The sequence below is a fragment of the Rhinatrema bivittatum genome, chromosome 2, assembly GCF_901001135.1.
Source record: "Rhinatrema bivittatum chromosome 2, aRhiBiv1.1, whole genome shotgun sequence".
NCBI lineage: Eukaryota > Metazoa > Chordata > Amphibia > Gymnophiona > Rhinatrematidae > Rhinatrema > Rhinatrema bivittatum.
Window position 1 is genome coordinate 638555255 of NC_042616.1, and position 16028 is coordinate 638571282.

General features: G+C 44.9%; 1 protein-coding gene across 2 annotated transcripts in view; it reads right to left on the reverse strand.

The window, feature by feature from the left end:
* LOC115085370 (kinesin-like protein KIF20A) overlaps positions 1–15426 on the reverse strand; it is a 128848-nt gene extending 113422 nt beyond the window's left edge. Inside the window, exon 1 of one of the 2 annotated variants that reach the window (XM_029591304.1) lies at positions 14845–15418. The gene's annotated coding sequence lies outside the window, so the exon portion shown is untranslated. Of the gene's footprint in view, positions 1–14844 lie in introns of both variants that reach the window. The other variant, XM_029591305.1, reaches the window with a different exon arrangement.
* Positions 15427–16028: the final 602 nt, after the last annotated feature.

Below are 16028 nucleotides of genomic sequence, written 5' to 3' on the forward strand. Positions count from 1 at the left end.
AGACTGTGGGTTGCAACAAGATAGCAGAATGAACTGAAGAGGATGCATATGCATCCTCTCCCATAGCACCACCTCCAAAGTTACCACAATCTGAGTACCTGTAGATAAAACCACACTGCAACGTATCGTGTTAGTCAATAGCCCACCTGCACCATTAGCTTCTGAATGAGGCCCTCCAGCAAGAACACCCTGTCCTGCTTCATGTCACAGCAAACACCAAGATACTCCAGAGACTGATGGCTGAAGAATGTTCTTGGCCAGGTTCACCACCCAATCTAATTCCTGCAATAAGGAATTCACCTTGCATGAGACCCGAAGGCTCTCTTCCAGACACTTGGCTCGAATCAGCCAGCCAATCATCTTAAGTACGGGTATATCAGAACCCCCATCTTCTCACAGCATTGCTGCCACCACAACCTTGGAAAAAAAGTTCTGGGCACGGTGGTCAAACCAAAAAGGTAGCACTCAAAACTGAAGACACCCCAAAACCGCAAAATGCAGAAATCATTTGAGCTCTAGCTGGATAGGAATATGAAGGTACATCTCAGGCAAGTCCATAGACAGAAATACCCAACTGTACTGCCATTATCACTGAGTGCAAGGCTTCCATGCAAGAATGAGTCACCCACAAATGACTTAACCCCTTTGAGATCTAGGATGGGACAGACAAAAAAAAAAAAAAAAAGCTCTCCTTAGGCACAATGAAACAAATGGAATATCAGCCTATATTTTCTTGAGACATGGGCACTGAAATCACAGCCCACAGGCTGAGGAGTCTTGACATTGTACATGCCACTGCCTGTCTCTTCTGCAGAGAGTTTCACAGAGACACCATGAAAATGTCCTGAGGAACACTGCGAAACTCCAGCACATAGCCATCTCTTATCGCCTCCAGAACCCACTGATCTGATGTGATCTCAACCCACCTCTGATAGAGAGGCGCGCTCCTATCTCCTTTCCCAGGGGTAGCCAGCATATCTTCATTGGGAGGCTTGGGGTGCTCTACTACCTGAGCCTGTGCCCCACCTGGGACAAAAGGACTGAGTCCTACCCAAAGGTAGAGTCATCTGAAAAGCTGCTCCTCTGTAGGGTCGAAAACATCTGAACCTCCTATCATGACCTCTTGTGCTGAAGGAACACGGTGCCTGTTTCTTACCCTCTGGTAGCTGAGGAATCTGGGATTCACCCCACTTATTGGCCATTTTCTCCAGCTCACTCCTAAAACAAGAGCAAGCCTTTAAAGGGCAAATTCATAAGGTTAGACTTTGAGTTATCAGCCAACCAATTTCTCAGCCATAGCTGATGCCTAGCTGCTATTAGCAAAGCCACCCCTCTGGCAGAAGTGTGGAACAAATCGCAGCCCACATCTGCCAAAAACGGTGGCTGCTGGTTCCATCACTGCCCTGGGATTCACACCAGATTCATCAACCTCCTGAGAGAGAATTTTACAAGAATGAGCCACCAGGGAGAATAAAGCCATTTACAAATTCATTGTTATTGCTCCAAAAGCTACTTAAAGATAGCCTCAATTCTCTTATCCTGTGCATCCTTCAAAGTCGCTTCCCCTTCTACAGGGATAGTCGTCCATTTGGAAACGGCACACACAAGTGCATCCACCTTCTGAAAGCACAATTGCTCTCTTGCAGCTGGATCCAGGGGTTACAATCCTTCCAAGACTTGTCCCCCTTTAAAATTAGCTTCAGGGATGCCCCATTCAAGATCAATCAATTCTTGAATGGACTCCATAATAGGGAACAAACAAGAGGCTTTACGCAAAGAAATCAAAATGGGATCTTTTTTTGGCAAAAACATGGATTCAGTCCCCAGAACTCCCACCATCTTCAACATATGGGAAATCAGAGCTGGTTCTCATCTCTATGAAAGAAACAGTTCTATACGGCTCCAATCCTGGAGAAATTTCTCAATCTTCCAAGGAGGAAGGATCGGCTTCGTCATCCATGCAACCTGGGTCCCTATCGGGGAGACCCACAGCAGATCTAGGCTTACTCTGACACTTACCCTCAGCACCAGGCATCCGGGAATCTGAAGCCTGTGATCCTGACCTGTCAAGATTGGTTGGGGCCCTGAGGTCTGCACTTGAAGGAGTGTAGTTCTTGAAAACATTCTTCCCAAGAAAAGGCAGAAGGTTCCATGGCAAAACCAAGGGCCAGCAGACCTGCACTCACTGAGCTACTTTCCCCCACAGATGAACCAGTTAGGGGAGTCCCAAAATCAGGTGACACCTCTGGCAGCTCTTTTTTTCATTCCCACAGCAGGCTGGGAAGAATCAGGCTTAGTAAAACCAGATGGAGGCAATTCTCCCCGAGATTCCAAACAGCGCTGACACAAGTTAAAGGGAATGCCAGGCTGGGATGCCTGAATATGACAAGCAACACACAGGGCAAGGTGCTTAGGCTTCTTTGCTATGGGCACCAGTCTGTCAATATGCCCTAACAGGTATCTGATGGTGTGCTGAGCTGTGCCCACACTGCAAAAACTAAGCCCAAAACGGAGGTACTCAACGTTGTGCCTTGATAAGCGCACAAACAACTTCCACCAGGATGCCCACAGAGTGCGTGCACAACTGAGCACCTCGGTAGGCACATAACCAGACACTCAAGCACGAACCAATGGAATGAAGAGGGTGGTTTTATGCACAGAAAAACGCATGAAAACGCTATCGCGGCCTACCACAAGGTGAACAAGCAAGCCCAAGAGCAAGACCTAGCCAAAAAAAGGCTGCTCAACTCAGACTGCCTACGTCCCTTAGACGGGAGAGAGAGAGTCTGATCAGCATGCTGAGCACCGAGACCGGGGGAGGAATCTCTCCTAAAAAAAAAAAAAAAAAATCCATGCTGGCTGAAAAACCAGTTATCAGGTACTCATCTGAGGGAAGGCTTCAAAGAAATCACCTCAGGAATTCTCAACTGAGGGAAGGACCATAAGGTATCATTTCACGAGAGTAGGGTGAATAGTTCTCTTTGAATTTTTTTTTTATTTTTTTTTTAGTAATCTCCAGTAGGGAGATGCACATCCATCTGCTGGACTGAATACTGGTGGGCTGTTGGCACTGCAAGGTATATACCGTGATGTCAGTTTTGCTCAGTCTCCATCTGCTGGTAGAGGTGCATAACCCCACTGATTCTGGATACTGTATGCTAAGAAAAGTTATTTTCAAGACCTGAGAGGAAGTGATTTTCTGCCCCTCTTCCTACCCAATCGACAGACCTGCAGTTCGGAGTTCCACCCTGGGTCCCTCCCACCGGGATCCTCACTCACAGAAGAGACAACTAACTGGAGTAAATATCAGATCTAAAACAGTAGAACACCCAACTGGAGTCTCCAAAACCCTGGGGAGAGAGACATTAGCTTTCTGTGCCAAGATTAGTGTTTGCCATCTGGGAAGGGTTTTCCAGCCACTAAAGGGACCAACCCAAAAGGGGACCACTGCTCAATCCTAACCCAGGAGAGTGGTTGAATTCCCAGCCTTACCAAAGACTCTTGCACAGATCTAGTGTACAGTTCTTCTAGCCTCTGTGAGAAAGAACGAACTCTGGAGCTAGAAAAGTTATGTTAATGTCACTAAATCAATTTGTTTTTAGTAAAATATTTTGGATACTAAATCAGTGGTCCTTGTGTATCTTGGCACCCAGCACGCTGAGGAAATTCACCTAACCCAGGGAGTTCATCCTAGGAAGTCCGCCACTGTGCACTGGGACCTGAGAGGACTCCTTTCTACCCCTAGTCAAAGAATCCGCACCTGAGAAGTGAAGGAGACTGAAGCGCTAGTCAGGGTTCCTGCCCTAAAGAGAATAAATAAATTTTATAGCTCCACTCATGCTGGACCTTCCCACCAGGGTGGGGTTACACTTTTATTTGTACAGCTAAGATTATAAAAAGAGTTAAAAAAAAAAAAAGTCTGGCATAGAGTTATCAGGATAGAAATGCTTGTGGAATCTCTATGGATAAAAATTCCATGTGTTATGTATGGGGAAGAGAAGTGCAATGGGGCTATACTACCATCCATCTGGCCAGGATGAAATTGAAATGGTAAATTAAAAAAAAAAAAAAAGCTAACAATTGGGCAATGCAATAATGGGAGATTTCCATTACACCAACTGATTAGGTAAATGTTTCATTGGGATATGCTAGGAAGATGTTTCTAGATGCCATAAAAGGACAGTTAGTCCTGAAACAAAATGAAAGAAGAAACTATTCTAGATTTAATCCTCACTGCAACTCAGGATCTGATGTGAAAGGTAACTGTGGTAGGGCTGCTCGGCAACAAGTGATCAAAACATAAGCAAATTTAACAATCACTGAAGGGAGGACATCAAGGTAAACTACTGCAGAAGCATTTATCTTAACAAGAGGGAGCCTACAATAAAAAATTTTAAATCTTTGCAACTTTTCAGATTTTTCTTTCTGTTTAAAAAAAACAAACAAAAAACCCAGCATCTTGAAAGCCAAGACTAAATATATTCCATGCATTAAAAAGGCAGAAAAATAACCATACTGGCAGTTATTTGGTCAAGTGCTGAGGTGAAACAGGCTAGTCAAGCTAAAAGAATATATTTCAAAAACAGGAAAGTTCCTCTAAATGAGAAAAATAGGAAAGAGCATAACTGCTGGCAAATTAGATTTAAAGCTGTGAACCAGTGTCCCTAAAAACCCTTAACCAGTTCCTGACAAGGCATCTAGCCTGGTCCACCTTAAAAGCCAGAACACCAAGTAGCTCTGTGGGAGGGTCCTCAGAGCAGAAATAAGGGCATAGGTCTAGTGGGGAAAGGGAAGGTCCTGCATCTCCACACATCTCTGCCATGAAGGTAAATGCTGAATGTGAGAATTGCTGAAAGTAAGTTGACAAAACAATAGGGGAGCAAGGAACTGCACTCCCAATTATTAAGTACAATCATCCAGGGAAATGCAGAAATATTAAGTCAGCCCCAAACTTCAAATTCCATAATTCAGAATGAATTCTTTATTTTGTCATGGCGGCAAACTCCATTGCTCAAAACAGCACAAGTTTCAAAAAGAGGGTCCCCCGACAGGGACCCGTGTTTCGCCAAACGCAGCTGCGTCGGGAGGGACAATTATTTTATGCGGCGTTCACACGCTTTAGAGCTCAATGCTTTAGTATAGTTTCAGCGCAAGCGGTTCGGGTCCGTGTCGGGGGACCCTCTTGTTGAAACTTGTGCTGTTTTGAGCAATGGAGTTTGCCGCCATGACAAAATAAAGAATTCATTCTGAATTATGGAATTTGAAGTTTGGGGCTGACTTAATATTTCTGCATTTCCCTGGATGAAAGTAAGTTGAGCCATCTGCTTGTAAAGAATAAAGTTTTATGTAAGACCACCAGAGTACAGACTGTGCCTGTCCTCTGGGAACTCAGACCACTTGTGCTATCCCCCCTTCCTCCTATTTTTACAAAGTTAGTTTTCCTGAAGTTTAGGACCCTCTCACCTTTTTGAATAAACCACACCAGCTGGTGATCTCTGGATCCCTTATGATCAGCCGCTACAGCATCAGAAATACTGTCCCTGGATCTGATCCCCAGACCTTACCCCAGTCAAATGGTTGGTGCAAGGTCAGGTTAGGGCTATTTTGGGAAAAAGGGTGCAAACTGGGCCAGGTGTAAGGGTGCACCCGCCCCAGACAAAAAGGATCCATTTTTAGATACAAGGGGGTGGGGGCCAGGGCTTTTTTTTTTTTTTTAAACAGGGGGGTGCTGTTACTGTCACTTGGGGGGGGGGGTATGGCAGCAGGGGACCATCACTATGTAGCTCTTTTTAAAATTAAACATTTTAAGGAAGTTGGCTACATCGACTGGTGGTCCTGGGTTGAGACAGGGCTCAACACTGACCCCGCTCTACCTCTGTACACAATTGTTTTCAGGCCAGCAGCCCTGTAAGGTTTGGGCCAATCACCACATTCTTTTGTTCCATGATTTTTGGCCATGAGACAAGAGCATGCCACACAGCTGTGATGCCTTTTCAGGGGAGGGGGGTCCCACTCACGGAAGGGATGTGTTGCCATAATAGTGGGGCCTCTCCCCTGCAATTGAGCACCATTGGTATGGTCCCTAAGGTGACTGACTGGGTTGGAAACTGGTTGAACTGGCAGCAGCAAAGGGTGGTGGTAAATGGAGTTCACCTTTGGGGGGGGGGGGGGCACCACTAGCGGTGTCTCTCAGGGATTGGTCCTTGGACAGATTCTTCTCAATCAGTGCTGAAGGATTATTGGGAAAAGTTTGTCTTTTTTGCCAATACCAAAATCTGCAACAGGATAGACAGCCAGGAAGGTGTAAAAAAATGAGGAGGATCTAGCAAAGCTTGAGGAATGGGCTAAGGTGTGGCAGCTAAGATTTAATGCTCCAAAAAAAAAAAAAAAAATGCGTGTGTGTATTTGCTTTTCTATAATGATGCTCGTTCAAAACATCGCATCGGTTTACAATATATAAAAACAGTTGTAAAAAATCTGAAGAAAGAGATACAGCATGGGATGAAAGTCTTCTAACTATGAGAGAAGAGCAGGCTCTGGAGGGTGTTTTATACAATGAACTTAAGGTGACCAGACAGGTGGATAAAGTGACTGAAAAAGCCAAATGCTTGGCTGCAAAGGGAGAGGAAGGGTCAGCAGAAAAAGGCAGGCAGGCAATACGGCCCTTGTATAGTGCCCTGGTGAGACCTCACTTAGAATACTGTATACTAGAGATGTGAATCGTGTCCTCAATCGTCTTAACGATCGATTTCGGCTGGGAGGGAATCGTATTGTTGCCGTTTGGGTGTGTAAACTATCATGAAAATCGTTAAAATCGTGAGCCGACACACTAAAACCCCCTAAAACCCACCCCGACCCTTTAAATTAAATCCCCCACCCTCCCGAACCCCCCCCCAAATGCTTTAAATAACCTGGGGATCCAGCGGTGGTCCAGAACGGCGGCGGTCTGGAACGGCCCCCTCAATTGAATCCTGTTGTCTTCAGCCGGCGCCATTTTGCAAAATGGCGGCAGCCATAGACAAAAACAATTCGACGCAGGAGGTCGTTCCGGACCCCCGCTGGACTTTTGGCAAGTCTTGTGGGGGTCAGGAGGCCCCCCCAAGCTGGCCAAAAGTTCCTGGGAGTCCAGCGGGGTTCAGGAAGTGATTTTTTGCCGCGAATCGTTTTCCTGAACCCCGCTGGACTCCCAGGAACTTTTGGCCAGCTTGGGGGGGCCTCCTGACCCCCACAAGACTTGCCAAAAGTCCAGCGGGGGTCCGGAACGACCTCCTGCGTCGAATCGTTTTTGTCTATGGCTGCCGCCATTTTGCAAAATGGCGCCGGCTGAAGACAACAGGATTCAATTGAGGGGGCCGTTCCGGACCGCCGCCGTTCTGGACCACCGCTGGATCCCCAGGTTATTTAAAGCATTTGGGGGGGGGATTTAATTTAAAGGGTCGGGGGTGGGTTTTAGGGGGTTTTAGTGTGCCGGTTTTCCTGCCCTCCCCCTTCCCCCGATTTTTTAACGATAAATCGGGGGAATTGGTATTGTATCGTGTCCCTAATGATTTTTGACGATTTAAAATATATCGGACGATATTTTAAATCGTCAAAAAACGATTCACATCCCTACTATATACAATTCTGGAGACTGAACCTTCAAAATGATATAAACAGGATGGAGTCAGTCTAGAAAGTGGATACTAAAATGCTAGGTTCTCTTCGTCCTAAAGCATATGGGGGATGTACTTTAAGATCTAAACATGTACTCCCCAGAGGAGAGGCTGGATAGGGGAGATATGAGAGAGATGTTTAAAAGATATACAGGAGGCTCTAGAATAAGGGAACATGGAATGAGGGTGAAAGGGGGTAGCATTTATTTTTTATAGCATGGTGGATGCATAGAACAGTCTTGCTATGGAGATGGTGGAAAGTGCATCAGATTTCGAGAAAGCATGGGATAAACACAGGGATTCTCTAAGGGAATGATATAAAATTATAAGGTGAATTAGTTGGTGTGGATGGGCAGACTAAATAGGCCATAAGGTCTTTTTCTGCCATCACATTTCTATATTTAATATTTTTAGAAATGATCTGGACAATGAAGTAAAGAGTGAGATGATAAAATTATTCAAAGTTTTTAGATCATGACCCAATTTTGAGAAATTGTAAGATGACCTTGCAAGACTATGAGATTAGGTGGCTAAAATGGCAGATGCAATTTAATGCGAGCACATGCAAATTGATGCATATGGAAAAGGATAATCCAAACAGGTACAGGATCCTGGATTTCATATTGAAATTATTATGGACGATACTTTGAAATCTTTGGAGAAAAAAAATAGCAAATAGAATGGTAGGTTTTATTAGGAAAGAAATAGAAAATAAAAGTAGATCATGCTGCCTCTATATTGACCCATGGTGTGACCACATCAAGTACTATGTAAAATTCTGGTGGCCTCATCTGGGGAAAAAAAAAAAAAGAGTGGAACTAGAAAGTAGTACAGAGAAAGGTGAACAAAATGAATGGCTCCTCTTATGAGAAAGTTAAACATGTTAAGGCTCTTTAGCCTGAAGAGATATGATAGAGATCTATAAAATCATGAGTGGGGTGTAATGAGTAAACAGGGAATAGTTATTTATCCTTTCAGTTACTTCTAGGACAGACTCCATGAAGCTAATAGGTAGCACAATAAAAAAACTAAATAAAAAAGTTAACTCAGAACACAAACTGGAATTGGTTGAAAACAGGAATAGGGTTAGGTCCCTCTTCTGCTACAGTAACAGATGTTGGCAAGGAAATGTCTGGATGTAATTTAAGAAGGACCCTGATATTCATCTTGCACATCTGCTCTCTCCCTCCATTGATTTTACTCTTGGTTATGCTAAGGCACCTGTACAAGAGATTCTCCCAGAGACTGGGATGGAGAATAAGTATAAGAATTATTCTTAGAAATGTTTAAATAATTTTCTAATACAACCACATTTAAATCAGAATAAAATACTCTTCTTTCCAAGAACATTGGAACAAGAAAAACTGAGAACATATACTCATTCAATATAAAAGCACAGATACATTTACTCTTCAAATTCAACTCACTTTTAAGATGTGAATTTTCCTAGAGCTCTAGAAGATGTCATTATTCCTTTGTCTAACACAGTTTCACTTTAGCTAACTTCTGTAACAGGGTATTACAGTGTCAAGCAACAGTATCAGATAAGTTATATTACAACTTTCATACAGCCTCTTCAGTAAATGGCCATGCAACTGAATATAATTTAAAATGTTTGTTTCTGTAGTATGCTGCTACCCTGTGTCATCTTTAGAGACTCTAAGCTAAGCAATATCTAACCAATAAAGAAAAAGCTCTATAAACATGTAATGTTTGAATATTTATGAGCTCCCTATTAGATTTGTTGCTGTTTGTTCTCCAATTTTCCTATTGATCCATTGACCCAAGGAATGCCTGGGACAGTATTTGCTACTGATACTTTGAGCTGGAAGGTGGCTACCAGCTTGTTCTTGTCCTCTTTTGGGCTCTGATAAGCATCTTTTCACCTCTTGTTTACTATTAACCCACTGCTACGTTCAGCTTTCAAAGAAACTTATTACAGCTGCATCAGTCAACCTGGTCGGATAGTCTTGGGACCTTATCTTCTGCGAGTATTGAATTTTTCTTCATTCAAACAAACTCAGTTTTTGGTTACCAAAAACATTTATCTGCTATCTGCAGCTGGGGAAAAGGTTTAGCTGGCCATATAAGCACTCAAGCTAGACCTTGAGCAACAGAGGGTAGTAGAGTGAAAAAAAAAGTGAAAAAAAAAAAAAAAGAATGCAGCAGGTCTCATGTGGAAACTTTTCAGAAAATTAAATTTAGAGGACTCTCTTCCAATTTAAGTTCAGACTATGGTTGCTGCATAACATCTGTCCTGCAAGCTGAGCGCACCCTTTAGCACCCGTTTGGCGCACGTCTATTACCCTTTAAGCTGTAAGGGGTAATAGCACCTTGAAAACACACGGCCAACCTTGCGAAAACTAATAGCGCTCATCAACATGCAAATGGCTGCTTTTCTGTATATCCTCTGACAATATCATAGCGACATTAAGTCTGAGGCCCCCCAAAAAAAGAAATCTGCCTAGTTGGTAGGTTGGAAAACGACACTCAATTTTGACGGCTTCCATTTTCCAAACCCGTGGCTGTCAGCAGGTTTGGGAAAAAAAAAAAAAAGACTCTGGTAAAATTAAGCATTGGTTGTCGGACCCACTGACAGCCACCACTTCCGCTAATGAGGTGCTAGTGTCCCTAGCACCTCCTTATTAGCACGGGCCCTAATTTAAATACAAAATTGCTTGCCCAGGAGAGGTGCCTCAGCATGCGTCAGGAGACCTGGCATTCACCTCGGAGCACCGGCTCTCCCGCAGGTTTTATTGCATCGGCCTGCTGGTTCATTCAGCTGTGTAAACTTTCAAATCTGCGGTTAGCCTCTGACCCCTAAAACAGTGATTGCACAGTTAGTCTGAAGCAGGGCTAGACTCTTCAGAGCTGTGATATACATACATACATACATCTCAATGGCCAGGAAGAAAAGGAAGCAAGAGCAGCTTCCTGTCAAACCCATTTCCTCCCTGGACAATCCCTAGTTTCTAGTTCCCCTCCCTGCCTGAGGCCATAAGTACTAACTCCTCCTTCCTAGCACCAGGATTTTTTTTTTTTTTTTTTGCAGTGCTCTATTGGACTGAAATCACATTCAAGCCGATACAGAAATAAATACAGAAAGAAACAAGGGAGTGGGGGCAAGCGCCCAGGCCAGTGTCCTGTGCACACGATACAGTAAATAAAAATATGCTAATTAGGGCCCAGGGTAAAAGGAGGCACTAGGGACACTAGCGCGTCCCTAGCGCCTCTTTTTTGACAGGAGCGGCAGCTGTCAGCGAGTTTGACAGCCAAGGCTCAATTTTGCCGGCGTCGGTTCTCGAACCCGCCGACAGCCAAGGGTTCGGAAACCGGATGCCAGCAAAATTGAGCGTCTGGTTTTCAACCCGCGAGCTGATTTTAAATTTTTTTAAATTTTTAATTATTTTTTTTACTTTTGGGACCTTCGACTTAATATCGCCTTATATTAAGTCTGAGGGTGTACAGAAAAGCAGTAAAGACTGTACACTTTCCCGGTGCTGAGAGAAATTAACGCCTACCTTTGGGTAGGTGCTAATTTCTGAAAGTAAAATGTGCGGCTTGGCTGCACATTTTACTTTCTGAATTGCGCGGGAATAACTAATAGGGCCATCAACATGCATTTGCATGTTGTGGGCGCTATTAGTTTCGGGGGGGGGGGGGGGGTTGGATGCACGATTGACGCGCAGTTATCCCTTACTGAATAAGGGGTAAAGCTAGCGTGTCGAAAACGCGCATCCAACCGCGGGTTAACAGTGCGCTCCGGCTGTACTGTATCGGCCTGATTAGTAGCAATGCAGTCCTCCTTGCCAGCTTCCTCTGCTAAATCAGTGGAGGGAACTATGATAGCTTAATAAGTCTCCACCCTCCTTCTTCGTCTTAAAACTTTGAAGTGAAATTTGTGGTCTCGATACTTCCCTAGCTCTTCCTGTGACCATAAGAGTCCTCTCCATGCCCGTATTGCTTGCCCTGTGGAGGCTGGTATGCCACACATTTTTGTTAACTTAGATTTGCCTTTGGCTTGAAAAAAAAATGACAAATACTGTGCTAAATGAAGGAACAGCAGGGACTTCCATGTCATAAAGGACCCCAGGACTGCCATGTATCCTTCCGTGGCTACAGTACTGGTAAGCCATAACTACCGGAAGCTGCAGTGGGAGTTTGCAGGAGGAGCAGTGCCGGTGACCAGCAGTTCTGTCAGGGCTATAGCAAAAGCTGAGCTGTGCTGGGGTAGCACCAACAGGTGTCAGAAGAGAGGGAGAGTACAGAATTAAGACAATAAGAGAAGGGAGGGACGAGGAAGGTGTCAGAGAAAAGATTGCATGGAGAGAGAGAGATAGAGGGGAACGTAAAGGGATAAAAATGAGGCAAGATAGTAAACAAATGAGACAAAGGAATCATTGAGGGGACAGAAACAAGAAAGGAGAAAAATAGAAAACAAAAAGTTAAACTAGATGAGTGAACACAAACAGGAAATAGAGCAGAGAATGTCAAAAGTTAGAAAAGTTGCATTTAAATTTTGCTACAAATTGCCTTCTTAATACAAAATAATTCTGTTGTAGCAACCACACTCACAAGAGGACAAGACTGATGTTGTGCTGGGACTGTGGGAGCTATGGGCACAGTAGCAACAGCAAGAGGATTGGGAGGCTAGAACAGAGATGGCTTCAGATGGGAGAACATGGTGGGGGGAGTGATGCTGAAACTGTACCCTAAAGCAGCCACATCCCTGGGGCTACAAGAAGAAGTGGGCACCTTACACCTTCCAGCAGCAGTTAGTCTGCTAGAGGGGAAGGGGCAGAAGCCCAAAACCATAGTAAACCCCTTGTGATGCATTCAGACCCCAGATCTTGCCAGAGTAGGTTCAAATCTTCAGAACACATGTAGATTCCCTAAAGGAGCATTTTACGGTGCACCAAGAAGGATGTCACCCACAAGATAAAGAACCATAATAAAATCTATATAAGGGTGATGCACACTCCCAGAACAAAAGGTATTTATTTGATTTAATGTCTGCTTTTCCAAAGCAGATTACATTCAGGTTCTGTAAGTATTTCCCTATCTCCAGAAGGCTTACCATCTAAATTTATACCCGAGGCAATGGAGGGTAAAGTGACTTGCCCAAGGTCACATGCAGCAATGGGATTTGATCCCTTTTTCCCCTGGTTTGTAACCCACTGCTCTAACCATCTGGCTATTCCTCCACTTACGAATATGTAGTCTTTAAGAGAAGTAATCAAGCTTCAAATGATCATGAATAAGATTATGTAAAGGTCTACTTTGGCATAAACAAGAGATTATGTAATGCACAAGCTACAATCTCAGAACTTCTGGAAAGTAAATAAGGTGGAAACGGAAAGGCTGAAAGTGGTTATGCACATGATGACCCAAAGGAACATAAGAAATATACTCAGTCAGACGAAAGGGCCAATCCAGGTCACAGGTACCAAGCAGGATCCCAAAGCATAGATCCAGCCTTTCCTGCACCTAATCAGGGATAAACAGTGCATTTCCCAACTCCGCATAATTAGTGATGGTTTTTAAAATGCAGCTATGCCAATTGCTTTCACCACATCCTCTGGCAACAGATTCCAAAGTGTAATTATGCACTGAGTGAAAATATAGTTCCCCAAAATTTGTTTTAAATGTGTTACTTATTAGTTTCATAGAATGTCCCCTAGTCCTATTTGAAAAGGTAAATAACCATTCTCTACATACCCATTCCACACAATTCAAGGTTTTATAGACCTATCTTATCTGTTCTCAGAGGTCTTCTCTAGGCTCATAAGCCCAAACCTATTTAGCCATTTCATCCTTGTTATCATTTCAGTTGCTCTTCTCTGTACCTTTTCTAGCTCCACTATACCTGTTTAGAGATGGCCAACCAGAACGGCACAAACTACTCAAGCTGTGGTTGCACCATGGATTAATACAGAAGCATTTTACCATGTTTTGTTTTCTATTCCTTAACTCATACCTAATATATTTGCTTTCTTGATGCTGCAACACACTAGGCTAAAAATTTCAAATTATTGTCTGCAACAATTCAAGAATCCTTTACCTATGTGGTGACATCTAATATGTAACTTTGCATGGCATACCCATAGTTTGGACTATTCTTCCTTATATGCTCAACTTTACACTTGTCCACATTGCATTTTATTTGCCAATTAGATGCCTAATACTCCAAGCAATAGTATTATACATAAGCTGCAATCTTTAACTGCATCATTATGAACCATGAAAGAGGAGAAAATGAACTCAAACTCGTTTACATGTCACTCGCTTTTTTCACCGTAGATGAATAAGTGTGTTTTATTGGACTTGAGGGTTTTAGCAACCCCTGAAGCTGCAACAAGTCAGCTAACAGAAACAGGGTAACAATATGAAAGAAATAAACATTAGCCCTATGGAGGTAGTCTACCCTAAAGGAGAGTTCTGGACAACCCTCACAGGTTATTACCCTATCCCTACAGCAGTCCCAGGTCTTAAGAACAGGCCCACCACTACCACACAGGGAGGGGCACCATTCATCCTCCTAGCACTGACAGACAATGGAGCAAACTGGGGGTATCAAAGCCCAACCATTACTTCCAGGAGGGTGCTCTGTACTTCTGTTCTCCTACCATCACTGTTTAGGAGAGGAGAGAGCCACAAGGCCTGCAGAAGTCTGGGGGGTGTGGAAGACACTCAATCCAGCACCACACCCATTCAGTCCCCCAGGGTCACTGCCTCAGATGCCACACTGCCTCTGCGAGCTCCTCCTGTGAAGCCTTGCCATCCCCAGCCACTGCTCCTGGACTCGGCCTCCTCCAAACACGACCTTCATCAGCTGCCCTGCAGGGCCACCACAGAGGGCCTTTCCAACTAGGACAGCACCTTCCTCCTCCCCTCCTACTACCCACACACAGTGCTGCAGCTCCCCCCTTCCCTCCTATCTCCCTAGCTTAGGTTTTTTCTACTTTCATGATTTCTTTTTTATACTCACTTTGCCACCCACCCCCCCTTTTGCTCCCTTCCAGGTGCTGCCTCCCTCTCCCAGAGGTCCTCTGCCCTTCAGCTGGTCAGGGCAGAGGCTACAAAGTCCTATGGGCTCCTAGGCTGAATCAGGAGAGGAGGTAAACGGGAGAAGAGGGAAATCTGCCTAAAAATGAATCCTCCTTCATTCGCATAAAAACATTTTACCACATACCTGTTGCTCCTTTGTAGCTTTCTTTTTCTTTAAAAGTTGCTTTGTCTTGTTTTACTCTTTTTCTCCTTCCGCCTCAACGTTCTTTTGCAGCTATCAAGGTTCAGTTGGGTTTTGGGTTTTTTTTCCCCCACTTCCTGTTCCTGCAGCCAGGTGGCCTTAGTTAGTTAATTGATTGGGCCCCAGCCTTAAAAATAGGCCTCTCCTCCTACCTCAGTCCTAGGCCTCTCACCTTCCTTCCTTCTGGTTTCAGTTTGAAAGGGCTTTTAATTTTTTCCACTAATACAGCACGCCCATTAAAAATGCTGCTATCCCTTTTCTTTTTTTTCCTGCCAAAAAAGCAGTTTTCCACCTCCTTTGGGTCTTTTTTTTTTTTCCCACCCCTAACCTTGTTGATTGTGTTTAGCTCCAGCTACCTTGCTCCCTTTTTCTTCCCCCCTCACACAGTGGAAAGGTCCCCACCTTTTTTTAGGTTGTTTTTTCTTCTGGGATTTTTTTTGCCTTTGCTTTTTAGTGGGTCCATTCTGCTGTGGCCCACAAAAAGAGAATCACAGCCAGTGGCGAGAGGGCCCACCTCCCGCCACTGGCTGGAGGTGGTGGTGGGAGGGCCCACCTCCCGCCACCACCTCCCCTGCCCTCACTGAAAAGGGGGAGGAGCGTGCCAACTCTTATCCCAGCCACGCCAGAAAAAGAGGTCCCTCCCGCCGCTGTGGCTGCCCTACCCCAGCCACCTTCACCCCAGTCTGCCCCGTTCCCCCCCCCCTTTCACGCAACCCCTTCTCAAGGCCTCTGACCCCTCCCTCCTGCCCCATGGTGGCGGCCACCAGTGACGACAAGCCTGCCGGAAAGAGGAAGAAGAAGGCGAAACATACTTCTTCGCCCCCCTCTCTTCTGGTGGACCCCTGGCAGCCCTGCCCCCCCCCCCCCTGTCAGGGGACACAATAGGGCAGTGAGCCATCCTCATCACCTTCCCTCCCCTGCCGCAGAGGAAGGCACTGGTGAGGCGCAGTAAGGCTGGCGCCACCACAACCGGTGCCCCTGGCACAGACTCGCATGCTGGCCTCTCCGCCACCACAGCCACTGCCTCAACCATGGCCACCGTGGCCACAGCCACCGTCATGACAACCACCGGGGGCCCCGCTCCACCACCAAACCATGGCAGTGTGTCTATCCTATGCAGCCATGAA